Genomic DNA, 15884 nt, shown 5'->3' with positions numbered 1-15884 from the left:
GCCTTTATAGCATAGTCCCTTGAGAGAAAAGCAGGAAACCGAAGGGAGGGGTATCTGATTTCTTCCAGTTCGTCAGTTCATGGCAAGCCTCCATCATCTACCTACCCTTCCATCTATCTAAAAATTAGAACTATGAAGTTAAACGGTAGTCACGTTATAGAGTGCATATGTAACGTGTTTATTTGAAGTGAAAAAAATGAATCATTTTCATTGAAAACAAAGTTGGCAAACTAATTTGACAAGTGCTGACTGCCAATTAGGATACGTGACAGGCACACTCTGTAAATTAAGTTCAATCTTCATCTCCGATGTTTTGACGAATATATTTAAAGATAAAATAATGCAAATTACATTCAATTTGTAATAAAAATTTTATATGTCAACTTTTATGTATCTTTTTTTTTTTTGCGGCACGCGGGCCTCTCACTGTTGTGGCCTCTCCCGTTGCGGAGCACAGGCTCAGGACGCGCAGGCTCAGCGGCCATGGCTCACAGGCCCAGCCGCCCCGCGGCATGTGGGATCCTCCCGGACCGGGGCATGAACCCGTGTCCCCTGCATCGGCAGGCGGACTCCCAACCACCGCGCCACCAGGGAAGCCCAACTTTTATGTATTTTATATTTAATTTTATGTCAGTATGTCCCCCTTCATTTTAGGGGATCATGTGTAAAGCATGCGAAGGGCACTGCAGTAGAGGATATTTGACTTTGCCCCACTATTTCCAAAGGGTCCACACTAAGACCTAGAAAAGCAGAGTTGTCCAAGGTCTTAGAGTTAGTGACCAAGATGGAACTAAAAGTCCCACTTCTGAGTCCCACGCCTTTGCTCTTTTTTTCCTATATTCTGCTGTCAAATTATTTATGAGAATGTAAGTTTCTACAGTTCAAAAATTTTTTCAACTAGCACTTCTATCGAATAAACATCTGGGAAATCAATTTTGTAGCCTATAAACTATAGGAGTTGTAGAGTACTAATACTTATCTTTTCTAGAGCATAATATTTTCCCCAAACGAACTTAAGGTAGTGATTTTCAGGTAAGCGAGCATTGGGGGAGATAGAGGATGCTCATCAGCAAGAATTTAATAACAAATCAACCAACCAAAGCCCTTTCTTTCTCTGAAAGACGTGTCTCTTTTTCTTTTTAAAAATAAAACTTGTCCTAATTATAAAAGTAATTACATTAGTTATCTATTGCTACACAACAGATTATCACCGCATTTAGCAGCTTTAAACAACAGATATTTATCCTATCCGTTTCTGTGGTCCGGATCTAGGAGCTGCTTAGCTGGGTGGTTTCCAGCTCAGCCTCTGCTGAGGTTGCAGTCAAACTATTGGTTGGGAGTGCAGTCCTCTGAAGGCTGTAGCGTCTGCTTCCAAGCTGACAGCGGTTGTATGATCAGGCCACTCAAGATGCCTGCTCTCTTGCTCTCTCTACATCCCCTGCTCAATCAGTCCCTGCCTCACATGACTGACCTTCCCTCCTAATCATAGTGTCTAATCAGTAAATGCCTACTTGACCCTGGCCCCAGCTGGTGATTGTTCTGATCTTTAGATCAGAGCTCTACTAAGATAGTTTGAAAGGGGCGTGCCCCTCAGTTGGTTTCCCTGGTAACCAATGAGCCCACCTGATATCCATTCCCTCTATAACTGGTAACCTCCCTTTCCCCGTGGTACCGAAGACTGCTGCCGCGTCTTGCCCTGGTGTCCTGCCTGCCGTCTGCCGCATACCGTGGCGTGTCACTCCAGGCTCTGCTTCAGACACGTAAGATCCCCCATCCATTAAACCATTAATATCCCCGTTGCTGCCTCGGGGCTCTTTCTTTGGTCTTGAGGCTGGGGGAGTACAGCGCTTGCCAGCCTGTGGGGTGTAGCCCAGCAGCAGTGGTTGGTGGACCTCAGTTCCTCACTGACTTTTAGCCAGAGCCTTGAGTTCCTTACCACAGTGTCCTCTCCTTAGGCTGCCTGAGAGTCTTCATGGCCTAACAGCTGGTTTTCCCCAGAATGAGTGGTCTGAGAAAGGGAGCCCTGGGAGGAAGCCATCTTTAATAACCTAATATTTGAAATGACTTCCCATACATCCCGTCTACACATTCTTTGGGTTACACAGACCAACCCTGGTACAATGTGGAAGGCATCTGCCTGAGGTGGACTACCAGGCAGTGGGGAGAATTGAGGGCCGTCTTGGAGGCTGGCTGCCACAGTAGTACGAATCTACATACTAAAATAATTCCTGGTTAGGTTAAAACTGTATGTTAACCATATTGTTTTTCATCTGGATAGATTAAAACTAATGTGAAAACAATGAAAGCACAAAAGACAATTTGGAAATATCTTTATAACTGTGGCATGGGAAAAGCATGACACAAAAGCCAAAAAAATCTGATAATAAAAAGTTAACACTTTTTCTCTGTATTGAAAGATATGCATAAGTCTTGGGCAGGGGTGGGAGAAGGAAAGGGGAAGGAGAGTTTTTCTCTTTTTAATCTATATACTTGGATTTCTTTAGAAAGAGCATGCAATATCTTTATAATTTAAAAACTAATACATGTTTATTTTGGAAAATATAGGAAAGCTTTCGGAAGAAACTAAACATCACATAGTATTCTGCCACAGAAATGAGAACTTCTAATGTTTTTATATTTTTACGAATATGGTTTTGCTCAATTCTTTAAAAAATTAAGTCCATTCTGTACCAGTTCTTTTATTCTGCTCTTTATTAAGTGGTACTTGGTACTACATCAATAACTGTCCTTCAAATACATGATTTTAAAATACATATAATTGGTATGGATGGGGCATAATTGTGACTCTTTATATTCAATATAAGGTATTATATAAATTTTTGCTTTTAAAAATAGCTATTTAAAAGATTCTTACATAAGTCTTTGTTCATCTTATGGTTATTCAGAAAAAAATAGAAATGGAATTTGGGTCAAGGAATTTAAATAATGTTAACACAACGTGGTCTTATTTTCTGAATTTGCAGTTTATACATTTGAAGGTATTTAACTCCCAGGCAATATCATTTCAATAAGAAATTGAAAAAGTATCTGTTAACCTCTAAAAATATGAAAGTTTTAAGATTCTGGAATTCAGGTCCAATTTGTAAAATTCTAGAAGTGGGGAACTGAAAATATTTCATTGTCAAGCCAAGCAAAGCAGCAGTCTGGAAGCACGTCAGGTCCTGCATGGTTATAGACTCACGTGGTTTGAGCCACAGTGGTGTCCCCGACTCAGTTGGTTCAGCGTGTCTGGCCTCAACTCCTCCCCGCTGACGGCAGCTATTTGTTAACACTCTGTCTTTCTGAAAAATGATAGGCTTCAATGTTCCTCCTGATAGATGCCTTTAAACTGCCACGGCCCTCTACTTGTGGAATAGATGGAAATAAAATATTTCTTCCGTGAAAACTTTAGAGCGACTCTTGGCGTCCTTAAAGTCTCTACACCTTGATTTTGTGTGTTTGATGTACAAGAAAGAAAAACGCATAGTCTATGGATTGAACAGAAATTAAGCACACCTGTGGGAGCAGGGCTCAAATAAAGACCGTAAACATGAGCAGAGTCCCAGAAGATGCCGCCTCCCAGCCTCCACTTCTACCTCCCCGAGGTAAATCATCATCCTGAGCCCTGACAGCGTAGGTTCATTTGGCCTGTGTCTGAGGTGGCTGCATACAGTATTGTTTCGTTTGTGCCGCCTTTTATTCGACTTTACCTTGTTTCGTTGTCTTTTTTTGTGTTTAATTCTTTTCTGGTATGTGATTAAGCACACCCGGTCAATCAAGAACATAAGAAACATGAGGACACTATTTTTTTTTAATTTATTTTCCTTATTTATTTTTGGCTGCGTTGGGTCTTCGTTGCTGCGCACGGGCTTTCTTTAGTTGCGGTGAGCGGGGGTTTCTCATTGCGGTGACTTCTCTTGTTGCAGAGCACCGGCTCTAGAGCGCAGGCTCAGTTCTTGTGGTACACGGGTTTAGTTTCTCCACGGCATGTGGGATCTTCGCGGACCAGGGCTCAAACTCATGTCCTCTGCACTGGCAGGTGGATTCTTAATCACTGCGCCACTAGGGAAGCCCCGAAGACACTCTTTTTTAATGAACCAGAATGCTGCACTATTTCCTTTTGGCACAGGGAATAATTCCTAGGTGCATATCTGCTTATCAGAGATAGTTTTGGAGTGCATATATTTCCTCATAGTAGTCATTACGAAAAAGAAAATTATCCCTGCCTTCTCTGAAGGAGTAGTCCCATTTGATATGGGCAAGATAGATTCTTTAATCAAATTAGAAATTCTTGTGGCTTCAGTTGGGTGTCCTTGCTCCCACACTTTGCTTTTGCTAATGTGTAAGCAGAGGAGTAGAGAAACGAACTTGGAATTGGTTGGCTTGAACTTGGAGGCACCATTTTGTCATTAATTATCTGTTTAACAATTAGCAAGTCACTTAACTCTTGGTATTTACTTTGCTTAATTGTAAAATAAGGGGCTGGACAAGATCAGTCCTTAAACTGGGTCTTCATTGTTCAGAACATCCAAAGTTGAAAGCAAAACTGTTTTCATCAGCTTCTCAGATTCTTAGGTCTGGGACCTAAGAAAGGTAAAATAATGAGGCTAGATTGCTGGTTCTTAAATCTCAGCATGCATCAGGACCACCCAAGGGACTTAAAATTGATTGTTGATCACCCCTCCCCACCTCCACTGACTCAGTAGGTCTGGGACAAGGTCTGAGGACAACTTCTCGGTGATAATTGATTCCCCTGGTGCCGGGACAACACTGAGAACCACAGAGCCAGATGGTTACTAAGGTCCACTCCTGTGCTGACTTCTGCAGTCCATTAGGTCTTCAGTAAAGGAGGTGGGTTGTATTTTGGTCATCACTGTATCTCTGATTGCCATTCAGCATAGCTTCCAGAAAGTTGGTGTTCAGGAAATGTTTGAATGAATAAATGAACAAATGTGTATTAAGAATTCCTTTTTAAAGAGTTCATCAGAAATTCATCCTAATGTGTTCCTATACCTTCTTTAAAAATTTCAGCATTGGGAACACAGCCTGATTGCTACTTGGTGAGAATTTGGAGTAATGTGCTGTATTAATCGTCATTATTGATTGTATCATTCTCTGAAACAGAGCCAATAAAAGGTGGGGCTATAATTTATAAAATGATCTGACCCTATCATTTATTTGTTTCCAAAAGAAGCAAAAATATTTTCTCATGAGGATTGTTTAGCCAGGCTCTGCAACAGTACATTTGTGGGTGTTGACCACACAATGTTGACCAACTGTGAACCCCTCAGCCTACCCTCTCCATCGTAGAACAGGCCTAAGAAAGGGAAACTCTCACTGGGCTAGATCACTAGTTTTCAAACTTTACCGTGCATCAGAATCATGGTAAAGGGCTTGTTAATCATTCATCATTCAAGAGGGCTTGTTAATTACAGATTGTTGACAACAGCGCCAGAGTTTCTGATGCAGTACACCTGGGTTAAGACCTGAAGACTTGCATCTCTAACAAGTTCCCAGGTCATGCTTCTCCTGCTGAATCAATGACCACAGATTGAGAACCACTGGACTAGCTGGTTTCTAAACCCTTGGGAATAGGCATGTTGAAGAAACCCAGCCTCACAGAATGGGAACTTGATTTAGACTAACTCAAAAGCTATTGAATTTCTATAATTTCTTCCCTAGCTCTCTCAAGCTCCCGTCTCCTCTGTATCCTTAAGTATTCTGAAGAGGTATGAGAGAGAGTTTGAAACATTTCAACTCGGACAGTCTTGACTTCTTGCAATAGAAAAAATCCTTTTGAGTAAATGCTGCAACCTTTCTTAACATTCTCTTTCCCTTTGAACAGGAAAACCCAATGGTTTTCTAAGTGCAGACCCCAGACCAGTGGCATCAGCATCACTTGGGAAGCAGCTAGAAATGGAAATTGTCAGGATCCACTCCAGACCTGCTAAATTCAAAACTCTAGGGGTAGACCCAGCAATCTATTTTAACAAGCGTTCCTGGTGATTCTGACCCATGGTTAGGTTTAAGAACCACTGGCCTAAATTAAACTTAAGGTGTCAGATTATCTTGAAACACATCCCTAAAAGACATAAGGGTAGGAGGAAAATTAGGACAAAGGCAGGACCAAGCTTTGGCACAACATAAGGGGTTACTGAGATGATAGATTTCACTGCTTTTGAAGGCTGGATCAGAGACTGAACAATATGTCTGGGGTCAAGCTGACCTGGAATGCTTCAGGGAGGCGTTTTTTGTGGTTTTTTTTCCTTCTTCTTTGCTAATTTAAGAGAATAAAGGATGTCAGTGCCCTGTAACTATATAACTCAGACCAAGCTGTGGAAGTGGCTGTTAGCTAATATGAACTCATTCCCAGGTGCATGGGAACACCTTCTGAAAAGTTATAGTTCTTCTAAAAACTTTTTCTCTCAATTTCTTATCTTCTTACTGAGCAATGAAATGAAAATGTATTGGTTTTTTTTTTTTCTTCTTCACAGTAGCTTATCATGGATAAGTACAGCAGCAGTTTTAGTAGGAATAAGCAGCACATTTTCTAAATACAGTAGAATCTGGAAGATGAGTATTCTCAAATAGACTTCTGGATAATAGAGAGGAACATAGGCATATCAGAGTAGGAAAAGATGAATTTTATATGTACATGCATATGGGGTCTAGATAGGAGGATTACATTTAGGCTAACTGGCTTGTAAACAAAAGATTTTAAAATTCGCATGCCATATTAATACCGAGGATAAAATAACAAATGAAATTTCTGATCATTTATCTTTCTTTTGGCCGAAACTTTAAAGGTTTTCCATGGATTTTAGAAAAGGTGTTAACTTTGCCAATACAGCCTCTAGTCTTCTGTTCACATCAAAACACATCATAGTTCATGTCTGTTGATTCTGTTCACAACAATTCACATCATAGTGAATACTAAATGGCTTCTGAAATATTATAAACTGTGACAATGGCCCATGAACTATTTACAAGTGCATTTTACAATTTCCAGATATTTGAGTTTTTCTAACATATTGTTGTTGCTGCTTTCTGGTTTAATTTCACTGTGGTCAGAGAACTTGCACGGTATGATTTCACAGCTTTTACATTTACTGAGGCTGTTTTACAGTCACACATTTGGTCTGTTGATGAATGTACCACATGCTCTTGAAAATAATGTGTAATCTACAGGTGTTGGATGGAATGTTCTGTAAACATCAGTGAGGTCATTGTGGTTGATGGTGTTCAGAGATTCTGTCTTTAATGATTTATTTGCCCAGTAGTTGCATCAATTGCTGAGAAAGGGGTATTAAGATCAACTCTGGTTATAAACTGTCCATTTCTCTCTTTAATTTGACCTGTTTTGCCTCATGTGTCTGGGAAGCTCTGTTATCAGATGCATACATATTTATGATTATTATGTCTTTCTCATGAAGTGGCCAATTTTTCATTAGAAAATGTCCCTTTTTACCTCTAGTAATAACCTTTGTCTTGAAGTCTGCTTTATCTGATGGTACAGCCACTCCACCCCTTTTAAGGCATACTATTTGTTGGCATATCTTTTTTCATTCATGTCCTTTTCAATCTGTGTCTTTATATTTAAAATATGACTCTTGTTCACAACATAACTGAGTCTTGCTTTTTAAAAAATCCATCTTGATAATCTCTGCCTTTTAAATGGTGTGTTTGGTTCATTATTGACATAGTTGGATTTAAGTCTACAATTTTAGAATTTTTTTTCCTATTTGTCCCTTCTGTTTTTAGTCCTCTTTCCATCTTTTCCTGCCTATTTTTAGAATTAATTGAATAGTTTTTAGAATTCCATTTTAATTTACCTGTTGCCTTCTAGCTGTACCTCTTTATATTTTTAGTGATGGCGCTAGGGGTTAAAATGGACAATCTTAAATTTTCAATTTAGCGGTACTATTGTTATACTTTGCATAAAATATAAATACCTCATAACTGTATAGGTCTTCCTACTATCTCCTCCATTCTTTGTGTAATTGTTATCATATATATGACATCTATAAATATTGTACACTGTAGAATACAATATTATCACTTTTTGTTTTCAACAGTTCTGAGTGTTTTTTTGATGAAAGAAAAACTTGTTTTATTCCTACCCAGTGATTTGCCATTTCTGGCACTCCTCTTCTTTCGAGAATATCTGAGTGTTCACCTGGTGCCGTTTCTCTTCATTATAAAACAAAACCCCAAATCCTGTTTTTACAGTTTGTAGAGGTATAGATCTGCCCACATTCTTCATTATGAAAGAATATTTTCACTGGATGTAGTGTTCTGGGCTTGCAATTTTTTTTTTGTTGGTTTTTTTTTTTTTTTTTTTTTTTTTTTTTTGCGGTACGCGGGCCTCTCACTGTTGTGGCCTCTCCCGCTGCGGAGCATAGGCTCTGGACGCGCAGGCTTAGCGGCCATGGCTCATGGGCCCAGCCGCTCCGCGGCATGTGGGATCTTCCCGGACCGGGGCACGAACCCGTGTCCCCTGCATCGGCAGGCGGACTCTCAACCACTGCGCCAGCAGGGAAGCCCTGGGCTTGCAGTTTTTAACTCTAAGTGCTGAAAGATCTTGCTCCACTGTGTGACTCCATTTTTTCCAACGAGTGGGGAAGGTGGTTGGGGAGGGGTGAGGAATTCAAGTCATTGTCCGGGAACTTCCCCGAGGCTAAAAGGTACACATAGACATAGATATTATTAGATAGCATACATATCATACTTCTGAAAAAAGGGGAGTGGGATACACTCACCAGGTGCTCTTCTCTCCCTCCAAGTGTCAACTCCTCCCATTGCTTGTGTCCCCACCAGTATCTGCCTGATTTTTTGTCCCTCTCCAGTGCCTTCAAGTAATTATTTTTCCTAATGTGTTTAGAGTTTATATCTATTATCTATGGAGAGTTCAGTCTTACAGAAATTAGCCGTTACCAGAAGCAGGACCTTGAACAATGAATTCTTTAGGGATGTTATTGACCAGCCCATCACTCCAGCTTGCGGCTGTAGTCACACAATACCCACACCTGTCCTTGTTCATTTACATACTTATTAGATGTAAGCTTTTTTCGACTCAGCTACATTCGTCTTTTAAACACCCTGGGAAAAGTCTGTAGCCTCCACATTTGGAGAGCTAATTTAAGGAACGATTTATCATGTTGCTGTTAATGGCTTAAAGTGGGGTTCAGTTTGCCCCCAAAGTCAAGAGAGATCTAGGAGATATCAAAGGAGAGCGTGTTTCTGCTATGAACTTGGCATCTGACTATACCACACTCAAACAAAAATTCGCATCCTACTCTGCTAGATCCTAGTCAGAGGTATGTATGAAAGTTGGTTAACTCATGTTCAACTTGATTGCTCACAGCTCCGAAGAGAAAGCTCTGGTTCCAGAAATCCTCCTTCATCTTAGATTACCATTTCTGTCAGGTATTAGTTACTTTGGCAGAAGTAAGAAAAATCTAATGTTTTGTAAAAATCATTGTAGGTTCCGTAGGAAACAAAAATCTCTATTAAAACTTAATCTGGGGGACTTCCCGGGTGGTCCAGTGGTGAAGACTCTGTGCTGCCAACGCAGGGGGTGCGGGTTCGATCCCTGGTCAGGGGAGTAAGATCCCACAGGCTGCGCTGTGTGGCCAAAAAATAAAAATAAAAAAGCAACTTAATCAGGAAGGCAGGTATACTCGCCACCATAAATAATAATAATAATCAGGGACTGGAAATGGATGGTGTCATGGGAAGAGAGAATTCCTTTTGGTCATAATTTATATCACAAAATTAATATCAGTGAATGAGTATCAATATCACACCTGGGGTGGGGTGCAGTTATCAGGTCTCTGATAGTTTTGTTTCATTAAAGCCACCTTTAAAACCTAGTATAACTTCTTATGTTCTAGTTGACAGAAAAAAACAAAAACATACAAATACTGGCATATTTCCTGGTAATTGTAGTATCACCTCTACTGGCAACTTGTTGAAAGCACTTAAAAATAATGATGATAAACCACTGTAGAAATAGATTGTGGGTTTCATTACATCCCAGAACTTCTTCAGTGAACTATGATATCAAGATATAAGGATACCAAAATCTGTACTGGTTAGAGTTCTACCAGGGAAATAGAACCAGTAGGATATACATATATATCTATAGATATAGATATAGACACAAAAACACACATATATACATACATGGGGACATATACACTATTTTGCATAGGAGCTACATGGAATAACAAAATAATATTAATCCCATTTTAAAGTGCTGAAAATATGACTTCAGTTTGTCTTCAGGTTAAAATAAAATCTCCAACAATGTCAACGAAAATCTCTAAAATGGATATTATAACCTTTTTCATTCTTAAACATATTCTACAAAACTGTGCTATGTTTGAAGTCTGCAGTAAATGGTTTTGGAGACATTTAGTCTCCAAGTGCATCAGATTGGGATTCAGAAGACCATGGTCTCAATTGTTGTTTAATTTAAAGAAAGAGAGACCATGATCTCTCTGTTCTTCATTCTTCTCTTGATGGGTTTCTTCTTGCCAAATCAGAGGGTTAGACATGATGACCTCTAAGAACACAGATCTTTCTAAGTGTCCGTGATTCCATAACTCCATACATAGGAACTGAGACTTGGAGCTGCTCTAAAACTGCCTTCTGATCTCTTTGAACCATATTGATATGCTCTCAGGATACCCTAAAAGAATGGTTGTAATAGGAAAATTTAATATTTGCCAATGTCACAAATCACCATTTTTTTTACGTGCTCCATCAAATTCATAAAAGCCACTGATAAATTCCTCTACCACACTGTGGTTAAAAATAATCATTTAAGTCAAATGTTAATTCCTGAAGTTGTTTTAGTTAGATGAAGTCCAAAGGCTTATTTATTTTTTTCCCCTTGTGTATATAGACAAGCTATCTTCCATATACAATGACCAACAAAGTTTCAAGCAAATAAACTCCCAGGAGGTTTTTATGATTTGTGTATTGTTTTAAATGTGGGGAAAATATTCTTGTTCTTAAAATCATGCTGAAAATAAAGAATGATTCTAATGGTAAAAGATTTGCTAGTGGGCTTCCCTGGTGGCGCAGTGGTTGAGAGTCCGCCTGCCGATGCAGGGGACGCAGGTTCGTGCCCCGTTCCAGGAAGATCCACATGCCGCGGAGCGGCTGGGCCCGTGAGCCATGGCCACAGCCTGCGCGTCCGGAGCGTGTGCTCCGCAACGGGAGAGGCCACGCCAGTGAGAGGTCCGCGTACCGCAAAAAAAAAAAAAAAAAAAAAAGATTTGCTAGTTACTAAATGAATACAGTAGATGTCTCTAAAGATTGGACTGCAAAATATGTTAGAAATGTGTACACTCAGGAAAATTACACAGAACTCATGAAAGAACGTACTGCTTCTTGGAAAAATAAAATAAAGAAGCCAGCTGGCAAGGGCTTGCCAAATAGTGGTATCAAGGTAGCTCAGGCAGGTAGTTAACAGCAAGACAGCCCCACTCCCATGGGAAATGTGTGTGCCATTGTCAATATCAGAGTCCCCTACTAGCATCTCACTTTTGCCCTGGGGGCCATTCTTCTTTCCTTTGGACATATTTTCATAATGCAAAAATGAAGAGGAAAGGGAACTCGGGGTATAGAGAATGGAAGGGATGGGAAAAGGAAGAATTGAGGCTGATTTAATGAAATGTTTGTTCCAGTGACCCACTTACTATTTGTCCATCTCTGTCAGGAGTTGGCCTCAGAACAGGATACTGTTTCAAAAAAAGTAACAGCCCATTTTCCAAGAAATATGGAGTAGTTTAGATAACTCACTGTACCTTTCAGTTGTTAAAAACTCAGGTAATAAACTTGATTTGTCCAACACAATAGCCAACTAAAGAATATGGCCTCTTAGTGTCCGTTTGGGAAGGCAGCTATGCTCTCTAGCATACCACTGATGCTGCACATACTGGTGTCTGTTTTGGATGAATTGGGTTTTCTTTTCTTCACTTTATAAACACTGATAAAGAATTTAAAAAGTAATACGCATCGTGCTAAAGATCCAATTTTTGAAACTGGATTGGAATGTTTAGAGGGGTTGCTGGCCCTCAGAATTGCAGAACCCAGAGTGAATTAAATGTGACTTCATGCCTTAACTTAAAAAAAAAATTGATCTCTTACAGGCCATCTTTCACAGGATTTTAGCAGAAAGTGCTGTAAGACATGGACACACATACACACGGAGCAGCTCTGAGGTTATTATCTTGGAAGGTAAATGAGGGATAAGATGAAGAAGCAATCACAGAATCCAGCCCAGGAGAATGAAGGGAGACAGAATAATATTCTTAATTCTACATGGAAGCAGAAGGAAGCCACAGGCAATCTGGGCTCTGAACCAAATAGGAAAGAGGATAATCAGAGAAAGCCTTAAAGATTAATATTTAATTAAACAGCATAAGAGTATCGCAGTTAGGAAACATTTTTCATATCAATTTGGTCTCATAGTTCCAGACTTATCTCAGAGCAATACAGGTTCAAGATGAGTTTACTCCAGTGAAATTTATAAAAACTCAAATTAGCTTAAGCAGTGTTGAGGAAGAGCTAAAACTTACTGCTAGAGTCACTGATTGGGCTTAAGTATTCATGTTTCCTTGAATCTTTCTCTAGGTGTCCATCTTATTCAAAATTAATTTTTTAGTATTTCTGTTATAGTGAATAGCCTTCTAATCTATATCTTAGGTAGTCACACATAGGAGAAACGGAGCTCTTTATTAGAAGGCAGCGAAAGCAACACCATTCACCTAGGATTTCAATCACCTTTAGGCCAGTAACCAGAGGCACAGGCTCGAGCAGTGCTGGCCTCAAAAACACACCTAAAAGCAGCACTAGAGGCAACAGGTGCAGATCCCACAAAGGAGATGAGTGAAAGCTGCTTATAGACCATTGTTGGATTAATTTCCTCTTGGCAGACAAATGACCACATGTATAGTAGCTTAAAACCACTGTCTGGTGGTCAGAGTCTAGAATGGGTCAGCAGACCTGTGTTCTTGTGTAGGCTCTAGGGAAGAATCCAGATCCTTGCTTTTTTCAGCTTCTAGACACTGTCTGCCTTCCTGGGCCTGTGGCTCCTTCCTCCATACTCAAAGCCAGCAGCATAGCCTGTTCTGTGTATGCCTACTCTCCCTCTTATAGGACTCTTGTGATTACATTACACCTGGATAATTGAGGAAAATCTCTCCATATCAGAATCCCTAATTCGATTACATCTGCAAAGCTCCTTTGCCATGTAAGTAACATATTCACAGGTTCTGGAGACGAGGATGTGGATATCTTGCAGGGGTATGTGTGTGGGGTAATTATTCAACCTACTACAGTTGTCAAAATGTCAATCAGAGTATAAGGAAGCTTCCTATTATATATAAGGAAGGTTACAATGCTCTTTCGCGATGAACTAAGAGAAAAAAGAAATTATTAGCCCAGGATACTTTAATTCAGCCTTGATTAAGTCAAAGGGGAAAAAAAGTCCCTATTTGAAGATCCTTAAGTGAAACAGAAGAAAAAATAGAAAGATGCTGAAGGAAGTGATGCATGAATTTACATCACTAAATTAGTCATTACTATATGTTTACAGAGAAAGGAAGACAGATAGAAGACAATGTATAGCCTTTATTTACCATAAAAAGTAAGTTAAATCTACGTTTAGTCTGTTCCTTATCATCCTAAAGTGAATATCTTTGTACTAAAAGGGGAAGGAAATTTCCCCTAATATTTCAATTTTCTAACTTTTTATATTTGTTTTATTAGAGATTCCCTAAGCATTGTTGACCTTAGAATCGTTTTGTTTCATGGAAAATGGTGTTTGTGAAAATATTTGCTTTGGAGAACAGCTTGTTCACTTAAAGTTGCAGACAATGTTTGTTTTTAGGAGGATGAATTTATTCACCAGCCTCCTGATAACTGCTATGACTTCACTGATCTTGCAAAAGCAACTCAGCCAAAAAAAAAAAAAAAAAAAAAGCAATGACAAGAAAACTTTAAATTAGAAGACTATCTCATGGACTTTTTATTTGTGAAAGTTGATTTTGCAAGTAAACACTTTTTTATTTGATTTTTGATTTTAAAAGCAGTTCATTTTCATTTTAAAAAGCAGTTATTTTTTTAACAACTTAAAATTCTTTATTCCTCAGTAACATAGTATTTTTGAGTCTTCTGATTCTTCTATCAATTCTTCGGATAGTGTGCTATTGAATCTTGAACATAAGTCTCCAGTTATCCCAGCATCTCTGCTCTTCTCTTATATATTTGAAAATGTTCATAATTAAAAGTGAAGAGATTTTAACTGTTCTTGCAACTATTCTAAAATATATATTTGAAATTGTATTTTAGGATCTGATGACACTTCGCTTCTTTCATTGCCAAATGAAATACTGAAAGTTCTGTGATGATGCAAATGGATTTCAAATCCATACAAACTTTGGAAATATCAAGTATTTCAAAATAATATTGAAGCTTTTATTTATGACATGGATTTTTATCACAGTAACACGTTGGCTAAATTAAACTTAATAGTGAACACCATTAGCCAGAAATGGAAGGAAGACCCAAAAGGTCTTTGGAAGGGTATCTCCAAAGTCTAAGATATTCTTAAGTTTCAGTAATCTCAGAAGTATAAATGCTTCAAAATAAAAAAAAATTGAAAATGTAAATTATTTACATTTACCACATCATGCAGTTTTGAGAAACTTTGAATAAGAAATTTTTTATTGTGGTAAAAATCCCATAACACAAAATTTACCATTTTAACCATTTCTTAATGTACAGTTAAGTAGTATTAAGTGTATTCACATAGTTGTGCAACCAATTTTCAGGACTTTTTCATCTTGCCAAAACAAACTCTATACCCATTAAACAACAAGTGCCCATTTCCTCTTTTCCACAGTCCCTGACAACCACCCGTACACTTTCTATTTCGATGAATTTGACTACCCTAGACATCTCATAGTAAGGAAATAATTCAATATTTGTCTTTTTGTGACTGTTTTATTTCACTTAGCATAATGTCCTTAAGGTTCATCCACACTGTAGCATGTGTCAGAATTTCCTTCCCTTTCAAGGCAGAATAATATTATAATATGTATATAACCACATTTTGTTTATCAACTCATCCATTGATGGACATCTGAGTTGCTTCCACCTTTTGGTTATTGTCATTAATGCTGCTATGAACATGAAAGTATGAATATCTTTTCGAGACCCTGCTCTCAATTCTTTTGGATATATATCTAGAAACAAAATTGCTGGATCATATAGCCATTCTATTTTTAATCTTTTGAGGAAATGCCATACTGTTTTCTCTAGTGGCTGCACCATTTTGCATTCCCACCAACAGGGCACAAGTGTTCTAATTACTCCACATCCTTGCCAACACTGGTTATTTTCTATTTTTTGATAGTATTAGCCATCCTAATGTATATGAGGTGATGATATCTCATTGTGGTTTTGATTTTGCTTTTTCCTAATGATTAGTGATGAGCATTTTTCATACGTTTGTTGGTCAAATAATACATTTCTAATTTAATTTTTTGTTTTAATCAGTGTCTGCCATCTTCAGAGTGACTAAAAAAATTAATTTTTCAAATATTTAAAAACTAAATAAGTACAGGTAGTCTTCCAAATCATGCTCACTTTATAAATTTGTAACATCTATACTACTGAAGATATTAAAACTTAAAACTGAACGAAGAGTTTTGGGATTCTGTGAATGTAAAACAGAGATCAGGTTTGCTGTTTGAAGCTGTACTTGGGCAGAGCCCCTACTATGCCTCTGGGTGTCACCTGAAACTATTTGACTCGCTTCCACCTGGGATACAACTCCTATAGCTCCTCCCTGGGCAACTTGTCCATGA

Source organism: Stenella coeruleoalba (genome assembly GCF_951394435.1).
Source record: "Stenella coeruleoalba genome assembly, chromosome: 9".
Lineage (NCBI taxonomy): Eukaryota > Metazoa > Chordata > Mammalia > Artiodactyla > Delphinidae > Stenella > Stenella coeruleoalba.
This window is presented reverse-complemented; position numbering follows the sequence as displayed.